The sequence below is a fragment of the Phyllobates terribilis genome, unplaced genomic scaffold (genome assembly GCF_046119375.1).
Source record: "Phyllobates terribilis strain yellow unplaced genomic scaffold, ASM4611937v1 Scaffold_247__1_contigs__length_2908721, whole genome shotgun sequence".
Lineage (NCBI taxonomy): Eukaryota > Metazoa > Chordata > Amphibia > Anura > Dendrobatidae > Phyllobates > Phyllobates terribilis.
Window position 1 is genome coordinate 1,420,078 of NW_027363007.1, and position 27,291 is coordinate 1,447,368.

At 42.4% G+C, this 27,291-nt stretch overlaps 1 pseudogene; it reads right to left on the reverse strand.

Annotated features, from left to right (window-relative positions):
• The window catches only part of LOC141217719 (translation factor GUF1, mitochondrial-like), a 75,020-nt pseudogene extending 48,842 nt beyond the window's left edge, over positions 1-26,178 (reverse strand).
• Between the last annotated feature and the right edge of the window lie 1,113 nt (positions 26,179-27,291).

The window sequence follows — 27,291 nt, forward strand, 5'->3', positions numbered from 1 at the left end:
AAAACTCATGCATACAGTACAAAAAGAAATAGATGCCACAACCAGGGCCGGCTCCAGGATTTCATGGGCCCCGGGCAAAAGTCTCAGTGGGCCCCATTCACACCTACCACGATTCATGATGCACAGAAATATAGGTATAGTACAATGCTAAAGATTTCACTTACTTCTCACATTACATGAGTGATATCTATTGTAAAGTCTACAACAGCTCAGAAACCGGCGAATCCTTCCAGCGCACAGTTCAGACCAGACAATATAGTCCTCTATACAGTATTATGGGCCCAAAGTAGTCCTCCATAAACAGTATTATGGGCCCCACGTGGTCCTCCATATACAGTATTATGGGCACCACATGGTCCTCCATATACAGTATTATGGGCCCCACGTGGTCCTCCATATACAGTATTATGGGCCCCACATAGTCCTCCATATACAGTATTATGGGCACCACGTGGTCCTCCATATACAGTATTATGGGCACCACATGGTCCTCCACACAGTATTATGGGCACCACGTAGTCCTCCATATACAGTATTATGGGCCCCACGTGGTCCTCCATATACAATATTATGGGCACCACGTGGTCCTCCATATACAGTATTATGGGCCCCATGTGGTCCTCCATATACAGTATTATGGGCCCCACGTGGTCCTCCATATACAGTATTATGGGCCCCACATAGTCCTCCATATACAGTATTATGGGCACCACGTGGTCCTCCATATACAGTATTATGGGCACCACGTGGTCCTCCATATACAGTATTATGGGCACCACATGGTCCTCCATATACAGTATTATGGGCACCACATGGTCCTCCATACAGTATTATGGGCACCACATGGTCCTCCATACAGTATTATGGGCACCACATGGTCCTCTATACAGTATTATGGGCACCACGTGGCCTCCATACAGTATTATGGGCACCACGTGGTCCTCCATATACAGTATTATGGGCACCACGTGGTCCTCCATATACAGTATTATGGGCACGACGTGGTCCTCCATATACAGTATTATGGGCACCACATGGTCCTCCATATACAGTATTATGGGCACCACATGGTCCTCCACACAGTATTATGGGCACCACATGGTCCTCCATACAGTATTATGGACACCACATGGTCCTCCATACAGTATTATGGGCACCACATGGTCCTCCATACAGTATTATGGACACCACATGGTCCTCCATACAGTATTATGGACACCACATGGTCCTCCATACAGTATTATGGGCAGCACAATAGTGGGCCCAATATATTGCTCCATAAAGAATAGGCCCCATATAATGCTCCATAGATAATGGGCCCTATATAATACTCCATACATAATGGGCCCCATATATTGTTCAATAGATAATGAGCCCCATATAATACTCCATACATAATGAGTCCCATATATTGTTCAATAGATAATGAGCCCCATATAATACTCCATACATAATGAGCCCCATATATTGTTCAGTAGATAATAAGCCCCATATAATACTCCAAACATAATGAGCCCCATATATTGTTCAATAGATAATGATCCCCATATATTACTCCATACATAATGATCCCCATATATTACTCCATACATAATGGGCCCCATATATTGTTCAATAGATAATGAGCCCCATATAATACTCCATACATAATGAGCCCCATATATTGTTCAATAGATAATAAGCCCCATATAATACTCCATACATAATGAGCCCCATATATTGTTCAATAGATAATAAGCCCCATATAATACTCCATGCATAATGGGCCCCATATATTGTTCAATAGATAATGAGCCCCATATAATACTCCATACATAATGAGCCCCATATAATGTTCCATAGATAATGAGCCCCATATAATACTCCATACATGAGCCCCATATATTGTCCAATAGATAATGATCCCCATATATTACTCCATACATAATGAGCCCCATATATTGTTCAATAGATAATGAGCCCTATATAATATTCCATACATAATGGGCCCCATATATTGTTCAATAGATAATGAGCCCCATATAATACTCATTACATTAAAAAAAAAAAATCAAATACTCACCGCTCCTTGCTGGAAGCAGGCCTGTCTCATCAGGATCTTCCGACTCTCTGCACTGGGACTGCTTAGCAGAGGGTGCTCTGTAGTGACGTCATTGCGCCCTCTGCCCTGAGATGTCACAGAGTAAGAAGACGCAGAAGACAGAGGAGCAGCAGAGGAACAGGGAGAGGTAAGTATTGCAAACAGTTTAAAGCACTGGGGAAGGCCCAGTGCAAGTGCCCTTTCGCTGGCATCAGGCCCCGCTGACTCATGGGCCCCATAGCGCGCTGGTGTTCCAGAGGGTGAGTGGGCCCCCCTGCTCGCTCAGGGCCCAGGCACTTGCCCGGGTGGTGATGCCGGCCCTGGGTACAACACATACGGCACCCGTTTTTAACTGATCCGCTGCAATGATTATGTAGGAAACTGTATTCATTTACAATCATCCACAGCGTGAGAGAAAACAGCTACAACATTACTGAATAAACAGAAACCCTGCAAGTATAAGAAAATGATTTTATTAAAAATATTTTGCATATCAATCCAGTTTGAAAAAAAATAACTCATTAAGCATTTTTTGCAACGTAGCAGTCCACATCTGACAGACTCCTGTAACTCTGGACACAGTATAATAGTGTGGCCGCTGTTCTCTAGCAGGACCCTCTAATGATAGAAGCAGGACGGCATACTGGATCTCGCACAACGCTACCTGCATGCCATCTGATTGGCTACTGTAAGTGCTCCAGCCGTATAAAGATCACTATGTATACAATATACTCCGAAAAGATGTCAGTGATTACTGTGAAGTCAAAATATTGTGGCCCCCATTGAGCAGGAATGATTAGAGATGGACAAGCTCCAGTTGGCAGACAGTCAGTGATGGCGGAGAGCTGATCATCTTTACTCGCTGCTCATTAGGAAAGTGGTCGCTTTCTGAAACCATTTGACTCTGAACTCGGCGTCAGACGGCATTATGTAAGAGGCCAATGTCTGAGTGGTTTTTGTGTCCATTTGTCCTTCCTCTGTTCTTTCTGCCAAAAGATCCTCACCCATAACCTAAGGATTAAAATAAAGTTGAATTGTTACTAATATTTTTGTAAATTTAGGACATGAATTGAATTTCATAAATTAAAAGAAAACTTTCCCTCCGATGTCCACAAAACTGAGCGCCACTACATAAGCCCCAAATAGTCTCCCCTCTCTCTCCCAGTCTGTGCAGCGGACGGGAACCATTTAAATGGGTGCAGGGCCGATTTTAGATAAAGTGGGGCCCTGGGGAAAAGTTTAAGGTGGGGTCCCAAATGCTGACATACAGCACCACACAAACATTTAGCTTGTATGTACATGCGCTGAGATCAGGCCGCTAAACGAGCGAAATCCACAATACTGAAGCCGTTCGACGCTTGTTTCCCGACCTCTTTATACCAGCTGAGGAAGAATGATGGATACAGAACAATCACTAATAGATCAATCTGTCCCCATACAGCATCATGTTATCAGCAGCACATCTGCAGGTTACACCGGCCGATGTGCTGCTGAGAACAAGGATTTTTGTTCTGGTAAAAACAATCCAATTACTCGATGAATAGGCAGCATTTTGCTTGTTTAGTATAATACATGCCATAGTCCTCCATATTTTATAATGTGCCCCACAGCCCCCCATATTGTATAATGAGGCCCATAGTCCTCCATATAGTATAATACACTCCCGATAGCCCTCCATATAGTATAATGCACTCCCCATAACCCTCTATATAGTATAATATACTCCCCATAGTCCTCCATACAGCCCTCCATATTGTATAATGTGGCCCATATTCCTCCAAATAGTATAATGCACTCCCCATAGCTCTCTATATAGTATAATGCACCTCATAGTTCTCCATATAGTATAATGCACCTCATAGTCCTCCATATAGTATAATGCACCTCATAGTCCTCCATATAGTATAACGCACCTCATAGCCCTCCATATAGTATAATGCACCTCATAGTTCTCCATATAGTATAATGCACCTCATAGTCCTCCATATAGTATAACGCACCTCATAGCCCTCCATATAGTATAATGCATTCCCCATAACCCTCTATATAGTATAATATACTCCCCATAGTCCTCCATATTGTATAATGTGCCCCACAGCCCTCCATATTGTATAATGTGGCCCATATTCCTCCAAATAGTATAATACACTCCCCATAGCTCTCTATATAGTATAATGCACCTCATAGTTCTCCATATAGTATAATGCACCTCATAGACCTCTATATAGTATAAGTCACCTCATAGCCCTCCATATAGTATAATATACTCCCCATAGTCCTTCATATAGTATAATGCACTCCCCATAGGCTTTCATATTGTATAATGTGCCCCACAGCCCTCCATATTGTATAATGTGGCCCATATTCCTCCAAATAGTATAATACACTCCCCATAGCTCTCTATATAGTATAATGCATCTCATAGTTCTCCATATAGTATAAAGCTCCTCATAGTCCTCCATATAGTATAATGCACCCCATAGTCCTCCATATAGTATAATACACTCCCAATAGCCCTCCATATAGTATAATGCACTCCCCATAGCCCTCCATATAGTATAATACACTCCCTATAGTATAATGCACTCCCCAAAATCTTCAATATTGTATAATGTTCCCCACAGAGCTCCATATTGTATAATGTGACCCATATTCCTCCAAATAGTATAATACACTCCCCGTAGCCCTCCACATAGTATAATACACTCCCCATAGCCCTCCATATAGTATAATGCACTCCCCATAGCCCTCCATATAGTATAATGTGCCCCACAGCCCTCCATATTGTATAATGTGACCCATATTCCTCAATATAGTATAATACATTCCCCATAGTCCTCCATATAGTATAATACACTTCCCATAGCCCTCCATATAGTATAATGCACTCCCTATAGCCCTCCCTATAATATAATGTACTCCCCATAGTCCTCCATATTGTATAATGTGCCCCACAATGCTCAATATTGTATAATGTGGCCCATATTCCTCCAAATAGTATAATACACTCCCCATAGCCCTCCACATAGTATAATATACTACCCATAGTCCTCCATATAGTATAATGCACCTCATATTACTCCATATAGTATAATACACTCCCCATAGTCCTCCATATAGTATAATGCACCTCATAGCCCTCCATATAGTGTAATGCACTCCCCATAGCACTCCATATTAGTATAATGCACCTCATAGTCCTCCATATACTATAATACACTCCCCATAGCCCTCCATATAGTATAATGCACCTCATAGTCCTCCAAATAGTATAGTACACTACCCATAGCCCTCCATATAGTATAATACACTCCCCATAGCCCTCCATATAGTATAATACACTCTCCATAGCCCTCCATATAGTATAATGCACTTCATAGTCCTCCATATAGTATAATACACTCCCCATAGCCCTCTAAATAGTATAATGCACTCCCCAAAGTCCTCCATATAGTATAATATACTCCCCATAGTCTTCCATATAGTATAATGCACTCCCAATAGTCCTTCATATAGTATAATGTGCCCCACAACCCTCCAAATGGTATAATGTGACCCATATTCCTCAATATAGAATAATACATTCCCCATAGTCCTCCATATAGTATAATACACTTCCCATAGCCCTCCATATAGTATAATGCACTCCCTATAGCCCTCCCTATAATATAATGTACTCCCCATAGTCCTCCATACTGTATAATGTGCCCCACTGCGCTCAATATTGTATAATGTGGCCCATATTCCTCCAAATAGTATAACACACTCCCCATAGCCCTCCACATAGTATAATATACTACCCAGAGTCCTCCATATAGTATAATGCACCGCATATTCCTCCATATAGTATAATACACTCCCCATAGCCCTCCATATGGTATAATGCACCTCATAGCCCTCCATATAGTGTAATGCACTCCCCATAGCCCTCCATATTAGTATAATGCACCTCATAGTCCTCCATATAGTATAAAACACTCCCCATAGCCCTCCATATAGTATAATGCACCTCATAGTCCTCCATATAGTATAATACACTCCCCATAGCCCACCATATAGTATAATATACTCCCCATAGCCCTCCATATAGTATAATACACTCCCCATAGCCCTCCATATAGTATAATGCACCTCATTGCCCTCCATATAGTATAATGCACCTCATTGTCCTCCATATAGTATAATGCACTCACCATAGCCCTCCATATAGTATAATATACTCCCCATAGTCCTCCATATAATGGAATGCACCTCATAGTCCTCCATATAGTATAATGTACTCCCTATAATCCTCCCTATAGTATAATGCACTCCCCATAGCCCTCCCTATAGTATAATGCACTCTCCATAGTCCTTCATAGTGTATAATGCACTCCCCATAGTTCTTCATATAGTATAATGCTTTCTCCTCAGTCCTTAATAGAGTATAATGCAGCCTCCCTATAGTATAATGCAGCCAAACATACAGTACATATAATATAATGCAACCCATAGATCTCGATAAAGTATAATTGGGCCCCAACCATAGAGTATAATTCCATATGCCTATAATGAATTAAATAAACCATTTTCTGGTCTCCATGGGAATCAAACCCACAACCGCTATCATTGCCGGTAACAACTAAAGCTATGAGCAACAGCCTCTGCTGATATCACTGGGAGGATTTTCGATATTTGCACAATCTGAACCCACAGGCAAATGCTACTGATACATAGAGATACATCTATACATAGCAGTGTATTTTTTGTCCCTGTATTATAGAGGAAAATTAAAAGATTTTTTTCCTATAACATTACTAAAAAATAATGAAAAACAATTACAATAATGGCATTTCATTGAGCTTTTTTAGATAATAAACATCACAAATCAGCAAATACCATGGACATATGTGTTCCTGTACCTATAACGACCCGCACAACACAGCGATCAGACGATTTATGGCAGGGATGTCAAACTCAAATACACAGATGGCCAAAATTAAAAACTTAGACAAAGTCGCAGGCTAATGTTCATATTTAAAAAAATGTCTAGAATTGCAGACGTTTTTCCTTATCAAATATAATGATGATACTTTTCTTAAAGGGGTTGTGCCACGAACAAAGTACATTTTAATTAATAGATCTTAGAATAAAATAAAACACAATCACAAATAGGGCATACTGGAATAATATAATGTTATGTAAGAGCAGTAAAAAGCAAATGGCCCAATGGCCTAATTTAAATATGTAATAACAAAGGATAAAAAACTTTGACTTAATAAATAATACAGATAATAAAGTATGATGCAAACAAAAGTGCCTCCCAAACACAGTATGATACCCTCACAGTGAATTCCTCCACTGTATCATCCATACACACGGTATGATGACCCTACTGTGACGCGAACACAATATGATGCCGCAACTGTGATTTGCACAAAGTCCTCCATACAGTATAATGGGCCCCATAGAGTCCTCCATACAGAATAATGTGCCACCTCATAGTCCTCCATACAGAATAATGGGCCTCACATAGTCCTCAATACTGAATAATGGGCCCACATAGTGCTCCATACAGTTTAATGTGCCACCTCATAGTCCTCCATACAGTATAATGGGCCCCACATAGTCCTCCATACTGAATAATGGGCCCACATAGTGCTCCATACAGTATAATGAGCCCCTCATAATCCTCCATACAGTATAATGGGACCCTCATAATCCTCCATACAGTATAATGGGCCTCATATAGTCACCCATACAGTATAATGGGCCCCACATAGTCCTCCACACAGTATAATGGGCCTCACATAGTCATCCACACAGTATAATGGGCCCCACATAGTCCTCCATACAAAATAATGGGCCCCACATTTTCCTCCATACAGAATAATAGGCCCCACATAGTCCTCCATACTGAATAATGGGCCCACATAGTGCTACATACAGTATAATGTGCCCCACATAGCCCTCCATACAGAATAATGAGCCAACTCATTGTCCTCCATACAGAATAATGGCCCCCACATATTCCTCCATACAGAATAATGGGCCCTAGATAGTCCTCCATACAGAATAATGGGCACCACATATTCTTTCATACAGAATAATGGGCCCTAGATAGTCCTCCATACAGAATAATGGCCCCACAAAGTCCTCCATACAGAATAATGGGTCTCACATAGTCCTCCATACAGAATAATGGCCCCACATCGTCCGCCATACAGAATAATGGCCCCACATAGTTATCCATACAATGTAATGTGCCACCTCATAGTCATCCATACAGTATAATGGGCCTCACAGTCGTCCATACAGAATAATGGGCCCCACATAGTCCTCCATACAGAATAATGGGCCCCACATATTCCTCCATACAGAATAATGGGCCCTAGATAGTCCTCCATACAGAATAATGGCCCCACATACTCCTCCATACAGAATAATGGGCCCCACATAGTCCTCCATACAGAATAATGGCCCCACATCGTCCTCCATACAGAATAATGGCCCCACATAGTTATCCATACAAAGTAATGTGCCACCTCATAGTCCTCCATACAGTATAATGGGCCTCACAGTCATCCATACAGAATAATGGGCCCCACATAGTCCTCCATCCAGAATAATGGGCACCACATGGTCCTCCATACAGAATAATGGGCCCACATAGTGTTCCATACAGTATAATATGCCACCTCATAGTCCTCCATACAGTATAATGGGCCCCACATAGTCCTAGATACAGAATAATAGTCTCCACATAGTCCTTCATACTGAATAATGGGCCCACATAGTGCTCCATACAGTATAATGGGCCCCTCATAATCCTCCATACAATTTAATGTGCCACCTCATAGTCCTCCATGCAGTATAATGGGCCTCACACAGTCATCCATACAGAATAATGGGCCCCATATAGTCCTCCATACAGTATAATGGGCCTCACATAGTCCTCCGTACAGAATAATGGGCACCACATGGTCCTCCGTACAGAATAATGGGCACCACATAGTCCACCATACAGAATAACAAGCCAACTTATTGTCCTTCATACAGTATAATGGGCCCCACATAGTCATCCACCCAGAATAATGAGCCCCTCATAGTCCTCCATACAGAATAATGGCCCCAAATAGTCCTCGATAAAATATAATGGGCTCCACATAGTCCTCCATAGAGAATAATGGCCCCACATAGTACTCCATTCAATATAATGGGCCCCTCATAATCCTCCCTACAGTATAATGGGCCTCACATAGTCACCCATTCAGTATAATGAGCCCCACATAGTCCTCCATACTGAATAATGGGCCAACATAGTGCTCCATACAATATAATGGGCCCCACATAGTCCTCCATACAGAATAATGGGCCCCACATAGTCCTCTATACAGAATAATAGGCCCCACATAGTCCTCCATACAGAATAATGGGCCAACTCATTGTCCTCCATACAGAATAATGGGCCAAACATAGTCCTCCATAAAGAATAATAGTCCCTAGATAGTCCTCCATACAGAATAATGGGCCCCGCATAGTCCTCCATACAGAATATTGGCCCCACATAGTCCTCCATACAGTATAATGGCCCTACATAGTCCTCCGTACAGGATAATAGGCCCCACATAGTCCTCCATACAGTATAATGGGCCTCACACAGTCATTCATACAGAATCATGGGCCCCACATAGTCCTCCTACAGTATAATGGGCCCCACATAGTCCTTCATACAGAATAATGGGCATCACATTGTTCTCCATACAGAATAATGGACCAACTCATTGTCCTTCTTACAAAAAATAGGCCCCACATAGTCCTCAATATGAAATAATGTGTCACCTCATAGTCCTCCATACAGTATAACGGGCCTCACATAGTCATCCATACAGTATAATGAGCCCCACAAAGTCCTCCACATAGTATAATGGGACTCACATAGTCCTCCATACAGAATAATGGCCCCACATAGTCCCCCATACAGAATAATGGCCCCACATAGTCCTCCATGCAGAATATTGTGTGCCACATCGTCCTCCATACACAATAATGGCCCCACATAGTTTTCCATACAATATAATGTGACACCTCATAGTCCTCCATACAGTATAATTGGCCTCACAGTCATCCATACAGTATAATGGGCCCCACATAGTCCTCCATACAGAATAATGGGCACCACATATTCCTGCATACAGAATAATAGGCCCACATAGTGCTCCATACAAAATAACGTGCCACCTCATAGTCCTCCATACAGTATAATGGGCCCCACATAGTCCTCCATACTGAATAATGGGCCCAAATAGTGCTCCATACAGTATAATGGGCCCCTCATAATCCTCCATACAATATAATGTGCCACCTCATAGTCCTCCATACAGTATAACGGCCCTCAGATAGTCATCCATACAGAATAATGGGCCCCACATAGTCCTCCATACAGTATAATGGGCTTCACATAGTCCTCCATACAGATTAATCGGCACCACATAGTCCTCCATACAGAATAATGGGCCAACTTCTTGTCCTTCATACATTATAATGGGCCCCACATAGTCATCCACCCAGAATAATGGGCCCCTCATAGTCCTCCATACAGAATAATGGCCCCAAATAGTCCTCAATACAATATAATGGGCCCCACATAGTCCTCCATACAGAATATTGGCCCCACATAGTCCTCCATACAATATAATGTGCCACCTCATAGTCCTCCATAGAGTATAATGGGCCTCACATAGTCATCCATACAGTATAATGGGCCCCACATAGTAGTCCATACAGAATAATAGGCCCCACATCTTCCTCCATACAGAATAATAGGCCCCACATAGTCCTCCATACTGAATAGTGGGCCCACATAGTGCTCCATACAGTATAATGAGCCCCTCATAATCCTCCATACAGTATAATGGGCCTCTCATAATCCTCCATACAGTATAATGGGCCTCATATAGTCACCCATACAGTATAATGGGCTCCACATGGTCCTCCACACAGTATAATGGGCCTCACATAATCATCCATTCAGTATAATGGGCCCCACATAGTCCTCCATACAGAATAATGGGCCCCACATCTTCCTCCATACAGAATAATAGGCCCCACATAGTACTCCATACTGAATAATGGGCCCCACATACTGCTCCATACAGTATAATGTGCCCCACATAGTCCTCCATACAGAATAATGGGCCAACTCATTGTCCTCCATACAGAATAATGGCCCTCACATATTCCTCCATACAGAATAATGGGCCCTAGATAGTCCTCCATACAGAATAATGGGCCCCACATATTCCTCCATACAGAATAATGGCCCCACATCGTCCTCCATACAGAAAAATGGCCGCACATAGTTATCCATACAATATAATGTGCCACCACATAGTCCTCCATACAGTATAATGGGCCCAGCATAGTCTTAGATACAGAATAATAGGCCCCACATAGTCCTCCATACATTATAATGGGCCCCACATAGTCCTCCATATAGAATAATGGGCCCCACATAGTCCTCCATACAGTATAATGGGCCTCACATAGTCATCCATACAGAATAATGGGCCCCACATAGTCCTTCATACATTATAATGGGCCCCACATAGTCCTCCATATAGAATAATGGGCCACACATCTTCCTCTATACAGAATAATAGGCCCCACATAGTCCTCCATACTGAATAATGGGCCCACATAGTGCACCATAGAGTAAAATGTGCCCCACATAGTCCTCCATACAGAATAATGGGCCAACTCATTGTAATCCATAAAGAATAATGGGCCCCACATATTCCTCCATACAGAATAATGGGCCCTAGATAGTCCTACAAACAGAATAATGGGCCCCACATAGTCCTCCATAAAGAATAATGGGCCCAACATAGTCCTCCATACCGAATAATAGGCCCCACATAGTCGCCTATACTGAATAATGGGCCCACATAGTGCTCCATACAGTATAATGTGCCACCTCATAGTCCTCCATACAGTATAATGGGCCCCACATAGTCCTCCATACAGAATAATAGGCCCCACATAGTCCTCCATACTGAATAATTGTCCCACATAGTGCTTAATACAGTATAATGGGCCCCTCATAATACTCCATACAGTATAATGGGCCCCTCATAATCCTCCTTACAGTATAATGGGCCTCACATAGTCACCCATACAGTATAATGGGCCCCACATAGTCCTCCACACAGTATAATGGGCCTCACATAGTCATCCATACAGTATACTGGGCCCCATATCTTCCTCCATGCAGAATAATAGGCCCCACATAGTCCTCCATTCTGAATAATGGGCCCACATAAGGCTCCATACATTATAATGTGCCCCAGATAGTCCTCCATACAGAATAATGGGCCATCTTATTGTCCTTCATACAGAATAATGGGCCCCACATATTCCTCTATACAGAATAATGGGCCCTAGATAGTCCTCCATACAGAATAATGTGCCCCACATAGTCCTCCATACATAATATTGGCCCCACATAGTCCTTCATATAGTATAATGGCCTCACATAGTCCTCCATACAGTATAATGGCCCCACATAGTCCTCCATACAGTATAATGGCCTCACATAGTCCTCCTTACAGGATAATAGGCCCCACATAGTCCTCCAGACAGTATAATGGCCCCACATAGTCCTCCAGACAGTATAGTGGCCCCATATAGTCCCCAGCGTCGCAGGTCAAACACAATCACCCTGAGAGCCAGACTTGGCCCGTGGGCCAGAATGTGACACGTGTGCTCTACATAGCGCACCTGTAGGACTGGTATCTACTACTTTATGCTCACCGTATGGTGGGAATATTGGTTTTTGTACAGCAGTTTTGTCAATGATCAGTATATAGTCAGTACTGTAGTGCTGGTGATATGCGGTTATGGCCTGTTGATACATTGTGTAGTATTAATGGTAGTATCTCTATAAATTAAAATTAAAAATTCTAAAAAAATATCTGATTCATGACGGATAATTGGCACAAGTCCATTAACCTTCATTCAGATGCACGTGGTGGATCACTGAGGCGTCACATCACTTTTTTATATACGATATGTATATCTCTTTTTTTATTTTTTTTTTCTTTAGTGCAGACACTGAGGCGTCACATCACTTTTTTATATACGATATGTATATCTCTTTTTTTATTTTTTTTTTTATTTTTTTTTTCTTTAGTGCAGACACTGAGGCGTCACATCACTTTTTTATATACGATATGTATATCTCTTTTTTTATTTTTTTTTTTAATTTTTTTTTTCTTTAGTGCAGACACTGAGGTGTCACATCACTTTTTTATATACGATATGTATATCTTTTTTTTTTTTTTTTTTTCTTTAGTGCAGACTACCCCTCACCTCCAATATACTCCTGCGACCTATACTGTATTTATAGTCCGTAAAATGAGAAACTTTGACTTTAGGGAGAGAAACTTTTTTTTCTGCTAATATAATGAGCCGCCCCTGCTGAACACCCTCCTGCTATAGAAAGCTTAACTACGGCGAAAATTTAGGAGATTTACCCTGAATACACGTTGCCTCTGTCCCTTTTCCCAGAAGCTCATTTGCATATGTCACTGATGGAGCTCAGTGATTGGCTGACACAGTAGCTCAGTAGTTAGTGCAGCCCTGCCCACACAGAGCTTCATTGTAGTCTTCATTCTGCCGCCATAGGCCCGGGCTGCAGACAAACAGCTTATAGTGCGACAGTTATTGTAAAACTTGTTATTCATGATGGATGTGCTCTGCTCTAGGAAACGCCCCAGACATCATCCAGCAGGGGGCAGTGTTAATGCCTTCATCAGGCTCTCTTTCCCAACAGTAAGCAGTGATGGATATCTGCTCTGTCCTAATAGAAAGGGGTTGTCTAATAACTGATGCAGATGGGAGCAGAGCGACCCCATTGATTTCTGCATGATGTGATTTTTTTCTGAGAGCGGTGTACGGACACAAGGACTTACCATTGAGCCCCCACACAGCTTATGCAGGCGCTGCGCACTTCAGAGTGGTCTTTTGACCAATAGGTGCTGGGATCAGGACTTTATATCCCATTGATTGGCAGCATAAACAGCACCTATAATATATACAAATGATTGATACATTTTTTAAGTATTTTTATTTTTTTAAGTGGGAAGGATAGATATCTTTATAGTCTCTAGCAACAGCTATGGCTTCAACACCAAGACCGAAGAAAAATGTTTTTTTTTCCTAATCTATAGGGGATTTGAAGATCCAATCTCCTGATCACTTAGATCAGGGCTTTTCAGTCTTCTTATCATTGGGGATCACTTTTTCTTATGGGGACTTTTATGTTCTGTCCCTAACCCTGCCCCCTTTTGGGCTCATCAGAAATTCTCACTTCTAGGTGGGGTTAAAATAAAACCCACTACACTTTTTGTCCAATGGGTGTCAGCACATGCTCCTTGGGGTGGGGTCTGCATCTCTGCTTTGTTCTTACATGAATGAAATAAACCATTTTCTGGTCTCCATGGGAATCAAACCCACAACCGCTATCATTGCCGGTAACAACTAAAGCTATGAGCAACAGCCTCTGCTGATATCACGGAGGATTTTCGATATTTGCACAATCTGAACCCACAGGCAAATGCTACTGATACATAGAGATACATCTATACATAGCAGTGTATTTTTTTGTCCCTGTATTATAGAGGGAAATTAAAAGATTTTTTTCCTATAACATTACTAAAAAATAATGAAAAACAATTACAATAATGGCATTTTCATTGAGCTTTTTAAGATAATAAACATCACAAATCAGCAAATACCATGGACATATGTGTTCCTGTACCTATAACGACCCGCACAACACAGCGATCAGACGATTTATGGCAGGGATGGCAAACTCAAATACACAGATGGCCAAAATTAAAAACTTAGACAAAGTCGCAGGCTAATGTTCATATTTAAAAAAATGTCTAGAATTGCAGACGTTTTTCCCTATCAAATATGATGATGAAACTTTTCTTAAAGGGGTTGTGCCACGAACAAAGTACATTTAATTAATAGATCTTAGAATAAAATAAAAGACAATCACAAAAAGGGCATACTGGAATAATATAATGTTATGTAAGAGCAGTAAAAAGCAAATGGCCCAATGGCCTAATTTAAATATGTAATAACAAAAGATAAAAAACTTTGACTTAATAAATAATACAGATAATAAAGTATGAAGCAAAAAAAGTGCCTCCCAAACACAGTATGATACCATCACAGTGATTTCCTCCATGGTAACCCTCCACACACACGGTATGATGACCCTACTGTGACCCCAACACAATGTGATGCCGCAACTGTGATCCCCACAAAGCTCTCCATACAGTATAATGGGCCCCATAGAGTCCTCCATACAGAATAATGGGCCTCACATAGCCCTCCATACAGAATAATAGGTCCCACATAGTCCTCAATACTGAATAATGGGCCCACATAGTGCTTCATACAGTTTAATGTGTCACCTCATAGTCCTCCATACAGTATAATGGGCCCCACATAGTCCTCCATACAGAATAATAGGCCCCACATAGTCCTCCATACAGAATAATGGCCCCACATAGTAATCCATACAGTATAATGAGCCCCTCATAATCCTCCATACTTTATAATGGGCCCCTCATAATCCTCCATACAGTATAAGGGGTCTCACATAGTCACCCATACAGTATAATGGGCCCCACATAGTACTCCACACAGCATAATGGGCCTCACATAGTCATCCATACAGTATAATGGGCTCCACATACTCCTCCATACAGAATAATAGGCCCCACATAGTCCTCCATATTCAATAATGGGCCCACATAGTCCTCCATACAGTATAATGTGCCCCACATAGTCCTCCATACAGAAAAATAGGCCAACTAATTGTCCTCCATACAGAATAATGGCCCCCACATATTCCTCCATACAAAATAATGGGCCCTAGATAGTCCTCCTTACAGAATAATGGCCCCCACATATTCCTCCATACAAAATAATGGGCCCTAGATAGTTCTCCATACAGAATAATGGCCCCACATAGTCCTCCATACAGAATAATGGGTCCCACATACTCCTCCATACAGAATAATGTGTCCGACATAGTCCTCCATACAGAATAATGTCCCCACATCGTATTTCATACAGAATAATGGCCCCACATAGTTATCCGTACAATGTAATGTGCCAACTCATAGTCCTCCATACAGTACAATGGGCCTCATAGTCATCCATACAGAATAATGGGCCCCACATAGTCCTCCATACAGAATAATGGGCACCACATAGTCCTCCATACGGAATAATGGGCCCACGTAGTGTTCCATACAGTATAATGTGCCACCTCATAGTCCTCCATACAGTAAAATTGGCCCCACATAGTCCTAGATACAGAATAATAGGCTCCATATAGTCCTCCATACTGAATAATGGGCCCACATAGTGCTCCATACAGTATAATGGGCCCCTCATAATCCTCCATACAATATAATGTGCCACCTCATAGTCCTCCATACAGTACAATGGGCCTCACATAGTCATCCATACAGAATAATGGGCCCCACATAGTCCTCCATACAGTATAATGGGCCTCACATAGTCCTCCGTACAGAATAATGGGCACCACGCAGTCCACCATACAGAATAATGGGACAACTTATTGTCCTTCATACGGTATAATGGGCCCCACATAGTCATCCACCCAGAATAATGGGCCCCTCATAGTCCTCCATACAGAATAATGGCCCCAAATAGTCCTCGATTCAATATAATGGGCCCCACATAGTCCTCCATACAGAATAATGGCCCCACATAGTCCTCCATACAATATAATGTGCCACCTCATAGTCCTCCATACAGTATAATGGGCCTCACATAGTCCTCCATGTAGAATAATGGGCCCCACATAGTCCTCCATACAGAATAATGGGCCCCACATAGTCCTCCATACAGAATAATGGGTCCCACATCTTCCTCGATACAGTATAATGTGCCACCTCATAGTCCTCCATACAGTATAATGGGCCTCACATAGTCCTCCATGTAGAATAATGGGCCCCACATAGTCCTCCATACAGAATAATGGGTCCCACATAGTCCTCCATACAGTATAATGTGCCCCACATAGTCCTCCATACAGAATAATAGGCCCCACATAGTCCTCCATACAGAATAATAGGCCCCACATAGTCCTCCATACTGAATAATGGTCCCACATAGTGCTCCATACAGTATAATGAGCCCCTCATAATCCTCCATACAGTATAATGGGCCCCTCATAATCCTCCATACAGTATAATGGGCCTCACATAGTCACCCATACAATATAATGGGCCACACATAGTCCTCCACACAGTATAATGGGCCTCACATAGTCATCCATACAGTATAATGGGCCCACATAGTCCTCCATACAGAATAATGGGCCCCACATCTTCTTCCATACAGAATAATGGGCCCCACATAGTCCTCCGTACAGAATAATGAGCACCACATAGTCCACCATACAGAATAATGGGCCAACTTTTTGTCCTTCTTACAGTATAATGGGCCCCACATAGTCATCCACCCAGAATAATGGGCCCCTCATAGTCCTCCATACAGAATTATGGCCCCAAATAGTCCTCGATACAATATAATGGGCCCCACATAGTCCTCCATACAGAATAATGGCCCCACATAGTCCTCCATACAATATAATGTGCCACCTCATAGTCCTCCATACAGTATAATGGGCCTCACATAGTCCTCCATGTAGAATAATGGGCCCCACATAGTCCTCCATACAGAATAATGGGCCCCACATAGTCCTCCATACAGAATAATGGGTCCCACATCTTCCTCGATACAGTATAATGTGCCACCTCATAGTCCTCCATACAGTATAATTGGCCTCACATAGTCCTCCATGTAGAATAATGGGCCCCACATAGTCCTCCATACAGAATAATGGGCCCCACATAGTCCTCCATACAGAATAATGGGTCCCACATCTTCCTCGATACAGTATAATGTGCCCCACATAGTCCTCCATACAGAATAATAGGCCCCACATAGTCCTCCATACTGAATAATGGTCCCACATAGTGCTCCATACAGTATAATGAGCCCCTCATAATCCTCCATACAGTATAATGGGCCCCTCATAATCCTCCATACAGTATAATGGGCCTCACATAGTCACCCATACAGTATAATGGGCCACACATAGTCCTCCATGTAGAATAATGGGCCCCACATAGTCCTCCATACAGAATAATGGGCCCCACATAGTCCTCCATACAGAATAATGGGTCCCACATCTTCCTCGATACAGTATAATGTGCCCCACATAGTCCTCCATACAGAATAATAGGCCCCACATAGTCCTCCATACTGAATAATGGTCCCACATAGTGCTCCATACAGTATAATGAGCCCCTCATAATCCTCCATACAGTATAATGGGCCCCTCATAATCCTCCATACAGTATAATGGGCCTCACATAGTCACCCATACAGTATAATGGGCCACACATAGTCCTCCACACAGTATAATGGGCCTCACATAGTCATCCATACAGTATAATGGGCCCACATAGTCCTCCATACAGAATAATGGGCCCCACATCTTCTTCCATACAGAATAATGGGCCCCACATAGTCCTCCGTTCAGAATAATGAGCACCACATAGTCCACCATACAGAATAATGGGCCAACTTTTTGTCCTTCTTACAGTATAATGGGCCCCACATAGTCATCCACCCAGAATAATGGGCCCCTCATAGTCCTCCATACAGAATAATGGCCCCAAATAGTCCTCGATACAATATAATGGGCCCCACATAGTCCTCCATACAGAATAATGGCCCCACATAGTCCTCCATACAATATAATGTACCACCTCATAGTCCTCCATACAGTATAATGGGCCTCACACAGTCATTCATACAGAATCATGGGCCCCACATAGTCCTCCATACAGTATAATTGTCCCCACATAGTCCTCCATACAGAATAATGGGCCAACTCATTGTCCTTCTTACAATAAAATAGGCCCCACATAGTCCTCAATATTGAATAATGTGCCACCTCATAGTCCTCCATACAGAATAATTGGCCCCACATATTTTTCCATACAGAATAATGGGCCCCACATAATCCTCCATACAGAATAATGGGTCCCACATAGTCCTCCATACAGAAAAATGGCCCCACATAGTCCTCCATACAATATAACCACATTGGCCGTAACAGGTCATGCCTAGTTATAGTTGTTCATTAAAGTCAGATGCTTCCTAATGAGTCACGATCACACATGGGTCAACAGGTCAATAGCAACAATGCCATAGTGTTAAATGATTGCACACAGTCCTTATAAAACAGCATGGAGCCGGCCCCCCGAATTATCACCGAGGTATTATACACTTTACAAGTCACAAAATATAAGTCCAGCCGTAAGTGGCACAGTATAATGTGTTGGCAAGTAAAGTGACAGGCAAAGTAAGATCAAAGCTGGTGGAGATTATCGTGCAAAACATTATTGGAATTTAGAAGTTAAATTAAAGGGATTCTATCAATTCTGACATCCAAATCAAAGTAATCACAGGTCCTTGTTGGGGTTCTTGCACTTAGGCCATTAATGACATCAGTGTGCAATCAGTGTGTGATCAGTGTGTCATCAGTGTGTGATCAGTGTGCCATAGTGTGATCAGTGTGCCATCAGTGTGCCATTAATGTCATTGGTGTGTGATCAGTGTGCCATCAGTGTGTGATCAGTGTGCCATTAATGTCATTAGTGTGCCATCAGTGTGCGATCAGTGTGTCACCAGTGTCATTAGTGTGTCATAGTGTATGATCAGTGTGCCATCAGTGTGTGATCAGTGTGCCATTAATGTCATCAGTGTGTGATCAGTGTGCGACCAGTGTGTGATCAGTGTGTGATCAGTGTGCCATTAATGTCATCAGTGTGTGGTCAGTGTGTGATCAGTGTGCCATCAGTGTGTCATCAGTATCATTAGTGTGTAATCAGTGTGCCATTAATGTCATCAGTGTGTCATCACTGTGCGATCAGTGTGCCATTACTGTCATCAGTGTGCCATCAGTGTGCGATCAGTGTGCCATTACTGTCATCAGTGTGTCATCAGTGTGTTATCAGTGTGCCATTACTGTCATCAGTGTGTCATCAGTGTGTTATCAGTTTGCCATTACTGTCATCAGTGTGCCATAGTGTATGATCAGTGTGCCATCAGTGTGTCATCAGTGTGTGATCAGTGTGCCATTAATGTCATCAGTGTGTCATAGTGTGTGATCAGTGTGTCATCAGTATCATTAGAGTGTGATCAGTGTGCCATTAATGTCATCAGTGTGCCATAGTGTGTGATCAGTGTGTCATTAGTATCATTAGTGTGTAATCAGTGTGCCATTAATGTTATCAGTGTGTTTTCAGTGTGCCATTACTGTCATCAGTGTGCCATAGTGTGTGATCAGTGTGCCATCAGTGTGCCATTAATGTCATCAGTGTGCCATAGTGTGTGATCAGTGTGCCATTAATGTCATCAGTGTGTCATAGTGCGTGATCAGTGTGCCATCAGTGTGTGATCAGTGTGTCATCAGTATCATTAGTGTGTGATCACATGACCAGCGGTGGTGCATGCATGATGATTCCATATGGATTGCACTGAGTGACAGTTGGAAGTGACAGTTGGAATTGCCCAGCGACAGTGGAGGAGATGTCGTCTGACCCAAAGCAGAGCAATAATATGGATGCAAAAGAGGAGGCGATTGTGGTGAGGACAGAAGGAGTGAAGACTGGAAAACCTTCCCATGACACATCTGATGATGAGAGGAAGTCTTCAGTCAACAGGACAAAACAACCAGTCCACAAGAAAGAAGAAGTAGAGGAGAACGTGGTGAGGAGAGAAGGAGCGAAGAGACTAAGACCTTCCCATGACACATCTGATGATGAGAGGAAGTCTTCAGTCAAACAACCAGTCCAGAAGAAAGAGGAAGCAGAAGAAAAGGAGAAGGTAGAAAGTCAGATGATGGGAGCCAAGAAGAGAGGAGCCATCTTCATCTCATCGGGGGACAAAAAGGAGAAGAAAAGAAGAAGGATTACATCAGGACAGAAACCCATGGATCTAAAGCAGAAGGCTGAAGAAGCTGAAGGAAGCAGCGGTGTTCGGCCAACCGGCTCCAAAAGCACAGTCTCTGATACTGATACCATCAAGAGGAGATTATTATTCCATCATGTGCTTGGCCAGGGAAGTTTTGGGACGGTCCTGCTGGCGGAAGATTCATCTACCCGCAAACATTTTGCTGTTAAGATCATCGGCAAAAGAGCCCTGCTTGCTGAAGGTGATGAGCGTGTGATGGTGGAGCGACGGGTTTTACAGCTGGCATCTGGGAGCCCCTTCCTTGTCCACGCAGACTTTGCATTCCAGACCAAGGTACAGTATTGATTGCTCGATATTAGGAAATGTCACACGTACCACACACTGCTCTGCCTCATGGACCCCACTGATATCATCTTCTTACATCTCAATGTAGCGTGTCCCAAGGTAACCACAGAATATAAGATTAATGTGACACTTATACACATGGGATATTGTGGCCCCTACTGTTATTAATATAATTCATTGTGGGGCGCGGTACATTGGGAATCATTTATTAACAGCTTTTACTTTTCCAGGTCAGTTAAAACAATCTTAGCTGATCTCTAATTGGTTAGTATGGGTAACTAGTTTTCTAGTAGGCAGATTTATTAATGAGGCCCAATGTACCCCGCTCTATAAATGATTGAAAATATCAGATGTTATCACAGAGGTCAATGACCTGTAAAAATTCACTTCCCCCGGATTTCATGATTCTAATTGGGTGACTGGTAATATTTGTATCATTTACAGTATTAGCTGTGCACTCTATCGTTTGTAGGCATCAATGCCATGTAGTAGTCTATGGACATTTATATCCACTCTGTGATCGGGGCTGTTACAAAAGAGGCTCGATATTCTTTGTAATATTCAACCTGCTGCTGCAGAACCTCTTCCTGCCGTCATCACCTTCTTGATATGACTTATACATTGCTCTGAAGGAAATTTTTTGTATAAAGTAAAATGTGTTTATATGTTTTTTTTGGACTCTATGCCATTTCTTTGACACTATAATTTTGCATATAATTATCTTGTATAGACATGGGATTTCAGAATAGATTAAATGTATTTGTTATTTTTTGTTATTTCCTGGATGACATTGTATTTTGTGTATACCATGTGGGGGGACCGGACCCTGTGTACACTATATGTCAGGGCTATTGACTTTTGTGCACTTTATATACAATTTGAAAATGTGTTATTTTTGTATACAAGTATTATCTGTATCTTAATAAAGTTTTTTTAATTAATGGTGGGACAATGTTATGTACTTGGGGTCACTTTTTTTTGTATGAATATACTGTAATAAAGTACCAAATCCACTGTCTTTGAGTGAAACTTCTTCTAACTTAACCAACTAATGGAAAAAATGATATTATATTGAGCAGGGGCGGGCTGGGCCAGGGGGCAGAGGGGCACATGCTCACTGGGCCGGCCACCAAGCAGCTGTTGAGGGCCGCCCAGCCATCTGCTGCTTTAGAGAACGCAGGGCGGCCCTGTATATGTAAATGTGTACATGTGCCGGCCGGGCGTCTGCAGCGCAGCACAGCAGACACTGCTCACATTCTTCTGCCTGCCGGAGAGAAGCTTCAGCCGCTGAGCAGTACCGGAGAGCAGACATCTTTGATTCTTATAAGTCTGAGCTCCGGATAGTGGTCAGGACAGGAGATTTATACTTTTTGTAGAGTGTGGAAGTGGCAGGATGCTGCTCACCTCCTGACAAGTCCAGGGCCAGATCCTGAATGTTATCTATGGTCGCTCTGCTGAGGATCAGAAAGATTTATTGTAGCAGATGGACCCTTCAAGCAGGTTGGGGTCGTGCTGTCAGTGTGAGATCATCGGCTCTCGATCTGTATGAATGTTCAAATCACATCGGACCCGAGATAGAGACACTGCAGACCTTACTATACAGACCCCTGCCCCAGACTGATCCTGCACCGACTACAGGACAACACAGATTATATCTATACTGCCATCTCTACAAAGTGATGTCTTGTAGTCGGTGCAGGATCAGTCCAGGGCATATATGATCTAATGTCAGTGCACAATATAGAAATATGAATATCAAAAGACTGACCGTCACTTCCAAACAGAAAACAGGTGTGTACAGGCATACCTCCCAACTTTGGAAGAAGAGAAAGAAGTACAGATCGGCAAATTTGGCCATGCCCCTGGCCACACCCATTTACCATTTCTTATTCCCAGGGCTGGCTCCAGGTTTTCGCAGGTCCCGGGCCAAAGAGTCTCAGTGGGCTCCTTTAACACATACCATGATACGTGACACACAGATATGGCAGAGAAATCCCTGTGCAAGCCCCCAAATGACCCTTTTCCTGTGCAAGCCCCCAACATTACATCCTACCCTGTGCAAGTCTCTCAACATGACCCCCTTCCCTTTGAAAGCCCCCAACATGACCTCCTACCCTGTGCAAGCCCCCAAATGCTGAGACTTGTAATTCTTATTCCTCACTAAGACTATGTTAATACTAATGATGACAAAAAGTACAAAAAAGTAATAGTACTTGTAGTGCCATACCCTTTCCTACTTCAATTTGCCTGATGACAGAGCTGCTGGGACTTGTAGTGCCCGATCCTACCCAGTAAATAACAGCACATTATAGCCCCTCTCTATATACTAACCCCTTCCTACTGTACTTGCATGATGACAGAGCTGCCTGCATGCTGGGACTTGTAGCTTCGCTCTCCACCCCGTACACAATGCTAATCTTCACCACACCCCTATGTAATAACAATATTACACTTCTGTCTCCCACATCTCCCTGTCAAGTACGAAACTGTATTTCCCGGCAGCCACATAAAACCACATCTAGGGAAACAGGAAGTTCAAGGATGCAGTGTATGCTAGGAAACGTAGTCCTAGTCCAATCTATATACACCCACTATGCACTTAGCATGCGGTTAGAGTCAGCCATCTTCTCAGTGCACAGTGACAATGCGCTCTCTCACCAGCTCTGGTCAGAAGTAATGAGACGGTAACAGAGTGCACTGTCATTACACATTGTAAATAAAAAAGTAGACCAGTGTCGCCCCCACAAGTGATGTCAGATAAGAGATTCAGCAGCCAGGTATCAATTAACTGAATGCTGGACCAGAGTCCCACATATCGATCCGCTCACCTCTGGTTATGTCCTTTCTTTGTAGTAGACCTAGATACATTTAAAAATGTGGTGCAAATTTTGTTTAAGGTCATGTGCAAATGTTGCATGTTTGATGCATTTTTTTCAGCACAAATTTGGCACTGAAAATATGCAACGTTTTTCTGTCCCAGCAAAGTGAATGCAGACATCGCTTATTTTTTTCCTAGCAGATTTGCATCAGATTCAAATCTGAAGCATGTCAATTCTTGCAGCTTTTTTCACCCATGCTAATGAGTGGGGAAAAATACACAACAAAAATGCAAGTAAAAAACGAGGCAAAAACAGGTGTATTTTATGAAGAATTTTCCCTGCCAAGACATCAGGATTTGCAACAGAATTTTCTGCTGCAAATCCTGAATGTTTGCACAGAACTTAAGGTTATATGCACACGTTAAGTATTTGCTGCAGATGTTTCTGCACCAAAAATGTGTCCATTGGCAGGAAAACCGCTGCATAAAATCCACACGTTTTTGCTGAAGTTTTTTATGCGTTTTTCTCCACTCATTGGAATGGGGGAAAACACTGAAAGAATGGACATGCAGCAGATATGAAACTACTTCAAATCTGCAATTAAGAAATAAGCAACGTGTGCATGAGATTTCAGATATCTCAATCACTTTGCTGCGTTTTTTGCAGCAAAAAAGTGGGGAAACCGCAGCACAAAGGCAACGTGTGCACATACCTTAAGGTGGTTGTTCTTGTTAAAATCTAAGCATTAGCTAAACGAGTGCACATTAGAAAAACCACAGAAGGAATTGAGAGGCAGCGCTCTGCAGAGCCATACACTGTACTAGTCAGTGTTACCTAGCCTTATGTATGACTAGCTTTAGGCAGCGCACACGTTTTTAGAGGTGCAGTAAAGCAAGGTACGCTGTGCTGTTCTACACCCCTGAGAAAAACGTATGCCAGGAGTAATGGTGGTCACACAAGTATAGGGGTACTACAGAGTTACCTAGAAATGTCGCTTTTTTTTGTTTGTGTTTTTTTTGCAAATCTACACACTCAAGCAAGTCACAATTGAACTCAACAACATGAAACGGGTAAAAGTATATTATATATGACTAACTTATTATGCTGTATATACCAGTATATATCAGTATTGCACATACAGTATACAGAATATATGTCTGGTATATATTATAGTATGACAACAGACATCAGATATTACACTATCACATATTATCTATATGTAATATCTAATGTCTGTGCACTTAGTATGTTGCATACAGTATACAGAGGAATATGTGACTGGTGTGTGATATACAATGTGAACAGACATCATATGTCTGTACGCAAAGTATAAGGCCTCATTCACACGTCAGTGTGTCCGGTACATGTGGTGATAGTTTTCACACGAACTGGAGACACTTACACATGTAGACCCATTAAATGAATGTGCCTGTGCACATGTCAGTGTGTTTCCACGGACCATGTGTCCGTAGGCAAAACATGCTGAAATGTCAATTTTTTGCACACCGTATGGGTCGGAAGATGTCCAACACACGCGCACACATCTGTGTGTCATAAGTATGACACGTACCAGCGCCTGGGAATCAGCGTACAGTTAGCGCTGTTACGAAGCGCCGGATGCTGGAGGCATCTCTCATCATTGTCCCCTGCTTGCGCTGAGATCAGCCAGCAGGGGACAATGTTAAGAGTAGTATTCTGCTCCTTCTGTCTCCAACAAGTGTAAAAATAAGAATAAAATAAAAAACACATTATACTCACCTGTCCGAAGTTGAAATAATCCAGTCTTCCACGATGTAATCCATCTAACCGACATTTGTTCATCAGCGTGATCAATGGCTTAAGGCGATCACACATGCTGAGGAACAGAGGAGAATGACTCGCTGCAGCGAGCGGGCCCCTGAACTGCGCTGAGTTCACTGACCAGTGTCCTGTCACTCACTAAGCTCAGAGCAGTTCAGGGGCCCGCTCGCTGCAGAGAGTCATTCTCCTCTGTTCCTCCGCGCGTGCGGTCGCCTCAAGCTACCGATCACACTGATGAAGAAATGTCGGTCAGATGGATTACAGCGTGGGACACTGGATTATTTCAACTTCGGACAGGTGAGTAGTGAGTATAATGTGTTTTTAGAGCTCGTACCTCTTCCATACAAATTATAAAATATAACTTTTAATATCTGTATTAAAATTTTGACAGCCATAAAATAACAAACCACAACATCAGTGCACAATAAGAGGAGGGGAGGGTGCCTCACCCTATTTAGGCCCTATTTCACCCTACCTTGCCGCGGAGGTTGGCACCCTATTTTCCTGTGCAATGGCGCCCACGCTCAACGATGACTCTCCCTGGGATCCCTATAACACCCTATATTGACGGCCAGTGGGGTACAGGGATTCTTAGTGGAGAACACACAGTTTCTTGTGACAAATAGAAACAATGCAAAAAATACTCAAAAAGTTTTTATGTATCTGTAGCCCTGATCAGTACAATTCGACCACAGATACAGAAGGGTGCATGAATATAATCAAAGCGCATAACATGGATCAATTTTTAAAATCTTGTTTGCTCGAAATCATGCCACATAGAAAGGGGAAACGCGTTGAGTTGTACAGGCATTGAGTCATATATGCACGATATATTTTCATTCATGACATGTAATCTTAGTTGTGCAGGCATTAAGTCATATATGTATAGATTTGGTAATATATTTTGATTCATGACAGTTAAACAGTGGCCATGAGCTACATATGAATTGCCTTGAGCTATTTGGGCATTTAATTGTGGTTACATCTACTAAGCAATATTTATTTGTATTAAATGGATCCCTGGTCCAAGACAATTTATTAACTGAGATCATGAGCTATATATAAACTGATCGGGCATTGAGTATTATCTTGAAACTAGATGGTGGCCCGATTCTAATGCATCGGGTATTTTAGAACATGTATGCGGCCGACCGGGCGCGACTAATC